General features: G+C 40.6%; 1 long non-coding RNA gene across 1 annotated transcript; it reads left to right on the forward strand.

Moving 5' to 3' along the window:
- The first annotated feature begins 2877 nt into the window (after nt 1-2877).
- On the forward strand, nt 2878-9433 carry LOC115462732. Its single transcript, XR_003940937.1, has 3 exons — nt 2878-2962; nt 6903-6904; nt 9423-9433. It is a non-coding gene; the product is annotated as an uncharacterized LOC115462732 (long non-coding RNA).
- Nucleotides 9434-9655: the final 222 nt, after the last annotated feature.

The following is a 9655-nucleotide window of genomic DNA, read 5'->3' on the forward strand; positions in this document are numbered from 1 at the left end:
ATTTGGCGAATAAACTCTTTGGATGCTCTTACTCCTTGTTTGCCCTGGTCATTTGGAATTTTTTCCACCTCCGCCCCCGTTGTTTTGTGTTTAGCAAAGGCAGATCATGCCAAATGAATCTGATTGATTTCTTTGACTAGGTAACAAAATAACTAGGGCCTGAGCTGGATGTGGTCTGCTTATATGTTAGCAAATATTTTGATACTGTTCCACATTGGAGGCTCATGAATAAACTGAGCAGCTTGCGGATTGGAGCCAAAGTGGAAAACTAATCAGAAATTGGTTGACTAACAGAGAACAGAGAGAGGTGAGAAATGGAATTCACTTAGACGAAAGAAAGGTGAGTAGTAGAGTGCATCAGGGATCCATCCTGGGCCCATTGTCTTTAATATCTTGGGAGAGATACTCCCAAAGAGTTAGAAGGAAAGGTATGCCTTCTTGCAGATGACATTTATATTAGCAACAGAATAGACACCCCAAAGGGGGTAGAAAGCATGAGAAGTCTACATAAATTAGAAGCTAGAGTCTAATGTTTTGCAGTTAAATTTTAATGTGAAGGAATATAAAGTGATGCATTTGGGTTTCAGAAATTCAAAAAGACTATGCGATGGGAGGTGAGAGTCTGATCTGCATGGACTTGGAGAGGGGCCTCAGAGTGAAAGTGTCTGAGGATCTCAAGGTAGCAAAACAATGTGACAAAGCAGTAGCCAAGGCCAGAAGGATGCTTGACTGCACAGAGAGGGGAATAGCCAGCAGAAAGAAGGTGGTGATAATGCCCCTATACAAGCTGTTAGTCAAACCTCACTGAGACTACTGTGTTTACTTTTGGAGGCTGTATATTGCAATAGACATAAAAAGACTTGAAGCTGTTAGGAGGAAAGCAATCAAAATGGTATGGGTTCTGTATCAGAAAATGTATGAGAAGAGAATTAAAGACTTGACATGTATACCCTAGAGAAGAGGAACAGAGGAGAAATGATATGGATATGTAAGTACTTAAAAGATATTAATGAACTAACAAATGTTTTCAAAAAATAAAGAAGCCATAGAATTAGAAGACATAAAATGAAGCTACAAGATCTAGAAATGCTTTATCATAGACAGGATGAATGTCTAGAAGTTTTTCCACTGTAAGTGGAACAGAAATACAGTGACATAATTGAAAAAGGCATGTGATAAACACAGAGGATCTCTATAGGGCAAGAGGGTAGAATAGAAGTATTGAGCATTTCCATTCAAAGCAAAACTTGAATTACATAAGAACACATGAATAGCTATACTGGGTCAGACCAATGGTTCATTTAGCCCAGTATCCTGTTTCCAACAGTGGCCAATCCAGGTCACAAGTACCTGGCAGAAACCCAAATAGTATCAACATTCCATGCTACCAGTCCCAGGGCAAGCAGTTGTTTCCCCATGTCTGTCTCAATAGCAGGCTAGGGACGTTTCCTCCAGGAACTTGTTCAACTCTATTTTAAACTCAGGTATGCTAACAGCTCTTACCATATCCCCTGGCAATGAGTTCCAGAGCTTAACTATTTGTTGGGTGAAAAAAATATTTCCTCCTCCTATGTATTTCCATGTAAATTCATTGAGTGTCTCCTAGTCTTTGTACTTTTTGAAAGAGTAAAAAATCAATTCACTTTTACCTGTTCTACATCATTCAAGATTTTGTAGACCTCTATCATATCTCCCCTCAGGCATCTCTTTTCCAAGCTCAATAGTCCAAACCTCTAGCCTTTCCTTATATGAGAGGAGATCTATCCCCTTTAACATTTTTGGTTGCTTTTCTTTTAACCTTTTCTAATTCTGCAATATTGTTTTTGAGATACAGCAACCAAAACTGAACATAATACTCACGGTGAGATCGTACCATGGACTGATACAGAGGCATTTTAATATTTTTGATCTTATTTGTCATCCCTTTCCTAATAATTCCTAGCATTCTGTTTGCTTTTTTGGCTGCTACCGCACACTGGAAAAAATGTCAACATATTGTCTACAATGACACCTAGATCTTTTTCTTGGATACTGACTCCTAAGGTGGACCCTAGCATCAGATGAGTATGATTTGGATTATTCTTCCCAAGTACATCACTTTATTTATTTATTTATTGCATTTGTATCCCACATTTTCCCACCTTTTTGCAGGCTCAATGTGGCTTATCGTTCTTAGTGGTAATAGATTAGAACGTAATCACTTATTGTTACATAGAGATTTTGAGTGACATGGTAGAAGTTTAAAACAAGCAGATATTATAAAGATAATCACTAATTGTTACATAGAGATTTTGAGTAATGTAGTAGAAGTTTAGCAAGCAGATATTATAAAAATAGTTCTGAGTAAAGGTATAGATGCATGCATTTATATTTGTTGTTCTATGTGGTATGCCTTATTAAAAAGATGGGTCTTCAATGATATTCGAAAGTTTGTTAGTTCGTAGATCACGTTGCATTTGCCCACATTAAATCTCATCTGCCTTTTGGATGCCCAGTCTTTCAATTTCCTATGGTCTTCCTGCAATTTTTCACAGCCCACATGAGTTTTAACAACTTTGAATATATAACCCAGGTCTCACCCGTGCATTAGTTCCTGTGCCACAAAGCAGAGTTAAGTTCAGTTCAATTCAATTTCACGTTCAGGGCCACTCTCACCTCACTCATCCATTCCGCTTCGCCTGCAGTCGAGCTTGGAAGTTGGTCTATGGTCCAGAAAAGTGATCCAGGGGTTTCGGAGGCACTTGCACCCTCATGCTCAAAGATATACTGTTGTCACAGCTTATGCAAACACAACCTGTATATTTCCTCCAACTCTGCAAAAGGCAGTACTTCAAACATTTAGTAAGCAGTCCAAACAGTGTATAAACTCCAACTTAAATCCAATCCTTCTGGTGTTCCTCAGGGGAACTCCTATACCACTTATCCTCTCAGGTATATTTACAAGGATACCTTGTGGGGACCAGTGGCTGTTTCTCCTCTTCTCAGCACAGATTCAATCTCTGCAGGTTCAGACCCTCCTTTTGTCTGACTCTTTGCCAGCAGTGTCCCCCCTCTGGGTCTACCCTGGTCCTGGGACTGAGCTATCCCTAGCTCCAATCCCCTGCTCCCGGGCCCACCCGTAGCCCACACAGTATCCCGGTTGCCACTTTCAGGAGCCACAACCCTCCGTTATAGCCAGTGATCACACTCCTCACTTAGGATTCCCCTTTTCTCCTCCTAGTCTCTTGGCAGGGGGGCATCAGGCAAACAAAGACCCTCCCCTAAAGGGCAAACTTTAACTTTATCTTCTTCCAAACTCCTCCGCCTGGTAACCCTGTTGTCCCAGGGCAATATTTCTCTGCAATCTATTTCAAACTACCCCCCATGGGCTGGGCGTCCTCCCACCCAGGGACATCCTGCCACTCCAGTTCTCTAGCAGGGACCTCCCTCCTCTCAGTGCTCTGGAAAAATCTATCACTCTAGCAACACCCATTCCCGTGGGGTGTTACAAATAGTTTTGTGTAAAGGGATAGACAGGAACGACCTGCATGAAGTGGCAGGTACAAGCTTAGCCATTTTTCTGGGAAGACTAGTTGGGCCATGCTAGTCTATATCTGCCATCATTTATTGTGTTACTATATCGCACATACATGTAACTACAGATTTCAAATAGCCACTGTTTACAACACAGAGATCTACACCATGCAGAGATGTCAAGGGGGTGTGGTTTGGGCTGGGCTAAAACTACACTTGTATTTCTCATTTTTGCAAGGGGAATACATATTTATAGGGAAAATTTTCCATGTCAAAGGGCATGCATAGGTTTTTAAAAAGTGCTTGATTCTGCCAGGGCCTTACCTGAGGGATTAAGGAGACATTCTCCTTAATCCCATGTTGTTTAATTTCACCTTCATGTTAAAATTGTGGCCTCACTATTTAATTGGTGGCATTTACATGTAAAGTTTTGTCAAATGGGGCACTACACATGGATATTGCACGACTAACACACTGAAGTAGCAGAATAAGCATTTCCACTGCACAACCTGGTGAATACACCAGAATGCCTGCAGCTATATTAGAAAAAGTTTTGCATTGGCAGAACCTTTTCTAAAATACTGCTGGAGATCCGACCTGGATGTCTCATTTCTAATCTGTACATTCTATGCAAAATGGGCCTTAAATAATTTTCAATGGGGTCCTTTTACTAAAGTGCTATAAGTTTTGCACTTACTACATGTTTAAAGCAAAAATTAACATGCAGTAAGTGCAAAGCCTGTTGAGGTAAATGCAGGGAGCATGCCTTGAACCTGCCCTGCATTTACCACTTCAGGGCAGTCAGATAATGCAGTACAGGCGCTGTGTTACATGTAGTGCCAGATAACATGGGGACACCCGTACCATTACGCTCTGTATGTAACACTGTGGGTCTATAGAAGACCTGTCACAGCAGCACACATCCCTATTCTTTCCCCAATCTGATAATCCCAGTCACAACCCAGAACCCCTTTACAAAACCCGATCACAGACTCAGCTGCCCTGATGCAAGATCTGACCCTACCTATGCAAGCTCCTGATCACAGAGCTGGACCCCTTGACTTAAAGAACCACCCCCAGAATATACACCCCACCCCCAAGCAGCATCCAAACCCCCCTGCCTCCGATTCTGACTACCCTCATTACCACCCCAACACCTGATGCCAGCGCCAACACCCATGTAGACTTTTGGGGTTGTCAATGGAAAAAAAAACCCACCCTCTCCCATAAACTCCACCCCTTCAACATAAACACCCTGTCCCTCATCTCTACTTTACATATATGGAAGGATGACCTCTAGCTATAGAAACATCATGTTGGATACAGGCAACGACCTGGCATTTTTCTTTGTTTCTATATAGGGAGAATAGATGGCATGGATGGGCAGACTGGATAGGCCATACAATCTTTAGTTGCCTACATTTTTCTCTTTTTTTTCTGTTTCTATGAGATTGCTGCTGCCTGGGCTCCACTATTCTACTAATGGACCCCTGAGTAAGTCCTGGAAGGGGAGGGCAGGAGATGGGGGAAGGTAAAGATGGGGGATCAGGGTACTCATTTTGGAGGGGAGCAGTTTATAAAGGGGGTGGAGGGTTTTGTTGGCAGTTCCTATTGTCTACAGGAGTGTTGAGGCTGGTCTTGATTGTTTGCGTAGTGTTTTTTTTGGGAGGGGGTCAGGATTCTGCTCAGGGGTGGGTTTATGTGCTGGGGATGGGTCCTTAAATAAGGGAGGTAGAGTCTGTGGTCAGGGTGTTAAGGTTTGCATTGTGGGAGTTGGATCTTGCACTGCAGGGGTCCATTCTGTGATTGGGCGGGGGGGTGTTGGGGCTTGAATATATATATATATATATATATATATATATATATATATATATATATGTTTACAAAAGTGATTTCTTCTATATAGCTGCTTTTCTCCCTGTGGGGGATGGTGCCGAGCCTGCAACACAGTAACACAGTTCTACAGTGTCACTGTGAGATTGTGATTCTTATTACACAGAACAAATAATAATTCATTTTGGCTGTGTTCCTTTTAAAGCAGTATCAAAATAGATTTATTCATAGAACATAAACAGATCAATATTTATACAGTACAGTCAGTGTATTTTTTTTAAGCACTGGCCACGGTCTTTTAATATTTTGCAAATATTCATTGCCACTATCTGTTGAAGTGGCAGCCCTGAATGTATACAGCCAGCCATACTCAGTTGTTATCCCTATAGCTATACAGATACATTTAGGACAGTATTTTTGCTGTCCATGTTTCCACTAGTGACAGAGGAAGTAAAAACATGTAAACTGCTTTCGTGGTATATCAAACTCATAACCTTTTACCCCCTTTCCATATAGCTGTATGGATACCAGCTGAATATCGCTGGCTGCCTATAGGTTGGCAGAACACCTATACTCTGCCACATTCTATCCTGGTATCGTTCATATAGGGAGTCTTTTACTAAGCCAAGGTAGCATTTGTAGCTCATGGTAGGAATCAGCTGGTGGTAAATGCCAAGACGCCCATTACATTCCTATGGGCGTCTCGGTTTTTACCACCAGCTGATTTCTACTGTGTGCTAAAAACGGTACCTTGGCTTAGTAAAAGACCCTCGTAGTGCTGGAGCAGTCTGCAAAAATTTTAATCTGCACTTTAAACTACTGTTATAAAGGCATGAGCTAAATTAAAGCAGAAAATGTGGACAAATATATTCAGGTGTGCATTTTTGAAAGCAATTACACAGAATGCCCTGAAGTTAATTCTAGCAGAGCCATAAAAGCCAGCCAGAATGTTAAATTGATGGTTTTCCTTGTGTGCATCAATAGGGGAATATGGAGAAATAAAACATACATGCCAGTCCTGAATGTAGCTTCTGTTGCCCTAGCTGGATAATCAGCTCAACATGATTGTTAACCAGCTAAACTCAGTTTAGATGTAATTTACTTTTCCGCTGTCAACTGATCTGCCACGAACAGTAAAGCAGTTCAGTTAAAATGTTTTAGAATTCATCTATAATGCTGAAATATTGTTATCTGTTTCTAAAACAAACAACATTCAAAGGTGCAATAACTGGAAAAAGGAATTCCCTTGTCTGTTGTTTTTGATATTTAAATGTAGCTTTATAGCTGTTTGTTATAGTTACAGTAGACACAGGTCAGGCCAAAACAGAAAATAGCTCAGTACAAATCATCGGTGAAATTTCAACTAGATTTCTGTGTTCAGTAATGGATGTTGTATGTACAGAAGAATGTAAAATGACTAGAGGCAATAAAGAATAATACCAAAATCAAAATGGTCCAGAGTCTGCACAATAAATCATATGAAATAAGATGTATGTCCCGACATATTTGAATCTAGGATGATAGGAAGGAAGCGTTATAATAGACATGTTAGAAAGAAGTCTACAAGTACTCAGAGGAATACAGTAAGTGACAAACATTTCTCAGTAGAAAGGAACATCTTAGGAAAGGAATTTGTGTTGCGACTAAAATTCAAGTGTTTCAAATAGTAATGATATCTTTAGCTGCATAAAACTACTACTACTACTACTATTTAGCATTTCTATAGCGCTACAAGGCATACGCAGCGCTGCACAAACATGGAAGAAAGACAGTCCCTGCTCAAAGAGCTTACAATCTAATAGACAAAAAATAAAGTAAGCAAATCAAATCAATTAATGTGTACAGAAAGGAGGAGAGGAGGGTAGGTGGAGGCGAGTGGTTACAAGTGGTTACGAGTCAAAAGCAATGTTAAAGAGGTGGGCTTTCAGTCTACATTTAAAGGTGGCCAAGGATGGGGCAAGACGTAGGGGCTCAGGAAGTTTATTCCAGGCGTAGGGTGCAGCGAGACAGAAGGCGCGAAGTCTGGAGTTGGCAGTAGTGGAAAAGGGAACAGATAAGAAGGATTTATCCATGCAGGTGAGTGCACGGGAAGGGGTGTAGGGAAGGACGAGTGTGGAGAGATACTGGGGAGCAGCAGAGTGAGTACTCTTTTTGACAATCAGAGGGAATATGAGTCTGCAAACAGGATATGGTTAAATCAGGGAGCAAAAGTGTTTGCATTGATTTCATTTCAAGGTATGCATTGTCCTTATTAAGTGAGGATGTTATAATGCCTTTGTATTGCTCCATGGTGCGACCGCACCTTGAATATTGTGTTCAATTCTGGTCGCCGCATCTCAAAAAAGATATAGTGGAATTAGAAAAGGTGCAGAGAAGGACGACGAAAATGATAAAGGGGATGGGACGACTTCCCTATGAGGAAAGGCTAAAGCGGCTAGGGCTCTTCAGCTTGGAGAAAAGGCAGCTGAGGGGAGATATGATAGAGGTCTATAAAATAATGAGTGGAGTTGAACGGGTAGATGTGAAGCATTTGTTCACACTTTCCAAAAATACTAGGAGTAGGGGGCATGCGATGAAGCTACAATGTAGTAAATTTAAAACGAATCGGAGAAACGTTTTCTTCACTAAACGTGTAATCAAACTCTGGAACTCGTTGCCAGAGAATGTGGTAAAGGCGGTTAGCTTGGCAGAGTTTAAAAAAAGGTTTGAATGGCTTCCTAAAAGAAAAGTCCATAGACAGTTATTAAATGGACTTGGGGAAAATCCACTATTTCTGGGATAAGCAGTACAAAATGTTTTTGTACATTTTTGGGATCTTGCCAGGTATTTGTGACCTGGATTGGCCACTGTTGGAAACAGGATGCTGGGCTCGATGGACCTTTGGTCTTTCCCAGTATGGCAATACTTATGTACTTATGTAAGTGTCAGACCTAATCTAGGAGTCCTTTTACAATAGCTTAGCATGCACTAACAGACATTAGCGTGCACTAAGGGGTCCTTTTCCTAAGCTCCAGCAAAAGGGGGACCTGTGCTGGTGTTAGCATATGTTTTTGACATGCGCTGAGGCCCCCTTTTACCACAGCAGGTAAAAAGGCTGCTTTTCTTTTTAAAGAAATGGCCGTGCAGCAAGTGCTGCCGCACAGCCATTTGGGGGCAGAGCACTTACTGCCACCCATTGAGGTGGCGGTAAGGGCTCTCGTGCTAACCTGGCGGTAACTGAGCAGTGTGCGCGACACTGCCTGATTACTGTCAGGTAAACACCGGTGCTACAAAAATAAAAATGTTTTTGTAGCACCGGAAATGGCATGCACTGGGTGTGGGGACTACCACTGGGCTGCTGTGGTAGCCCAGTAGTACATCTGGTGTCACGAGCGATAAGTTCTCGTTGGGCTTACCACTGTTTATATCTTGTTTGTTCTGTCTGTCTGTCCTAATTAGATTGTAAGCTCTGTCGAGCAGGGACTGTCTCTTCATGTTCAAGTGTACAGCGCTGCGTACGTCTAGTAGCGCTTTAGAAATGATAAGTAGTAGTAGTAGATGCAAATAAAATGATATGGAGTTTCAAAAGCTGCGGTAAACTTGATTGTTCAATATATATTTTTAGCAATCACATGGGTTTTTTAAACCTATTTTTTAATGTTGGATTTTATATCGCATCAATTATTTGAGTTATATTTTGACTTTTCTAGTTAACTGTCCTGAGCCTAAGCTTGAAATGTTATATACGAATTTTATTATTATTATTTCTAATTTTAATTATATTTTCAGAAGTATAATTAAAATTACTGAATTACTAACTCAAAAATGGTCACCATTAAGGCTTAATTGGTGGGGTAGACTAGAAACCATAAAAATGATGATAGTGCCAAAAATTAACTACATTCTTAGCATGCTATCTATGTTACTAAATCCAACAACATATAAGAAGGTTGAAGCTAAATTAGTACAATTTTTATGGAATTATAAAACACCTAGAATTTCAGTTAAAAAATTGAAGGCATGTCCACTAAAAGGTGGTGTTAATTTTCCTAGTTTCTATGATTATCAAATATCTTTTCTCCTAAAGCAAAACTCAGCATTTATGTATGATAAAGAACAACATTATTATTATTTCTGCAATGCAGGTATAAATTACATGGTTGCTTTATGTCTCCAGTGTGTTCATCAGGTGGATTTTCAATGGCAAGTCCCTGATGGAATTTCCCAGTGAAAAGGAGTTACACATCTCTTCATACACAATAACTGCAAACCTGCCATTTCTTTAGGCAGTTTGAAAATTGCTTCCATTGTGAGAGGGGAAAGGTAGACT

The sequence above is a fragment of the Microcaecilia unicolor genome, chromosome 2, assembly GCF_901765095.1.
Source record: "Microcaecilia unicolor chromosome 2, aMicUni1.1, whole genome shotgun sequence".
Taxonomy (NCBI): Eukaryota; Metazoa; Chordata; class Amphibia; order Gymnophiona; family Siphonopidae; genus Microcaecilia; species Microcaecilia unicolor.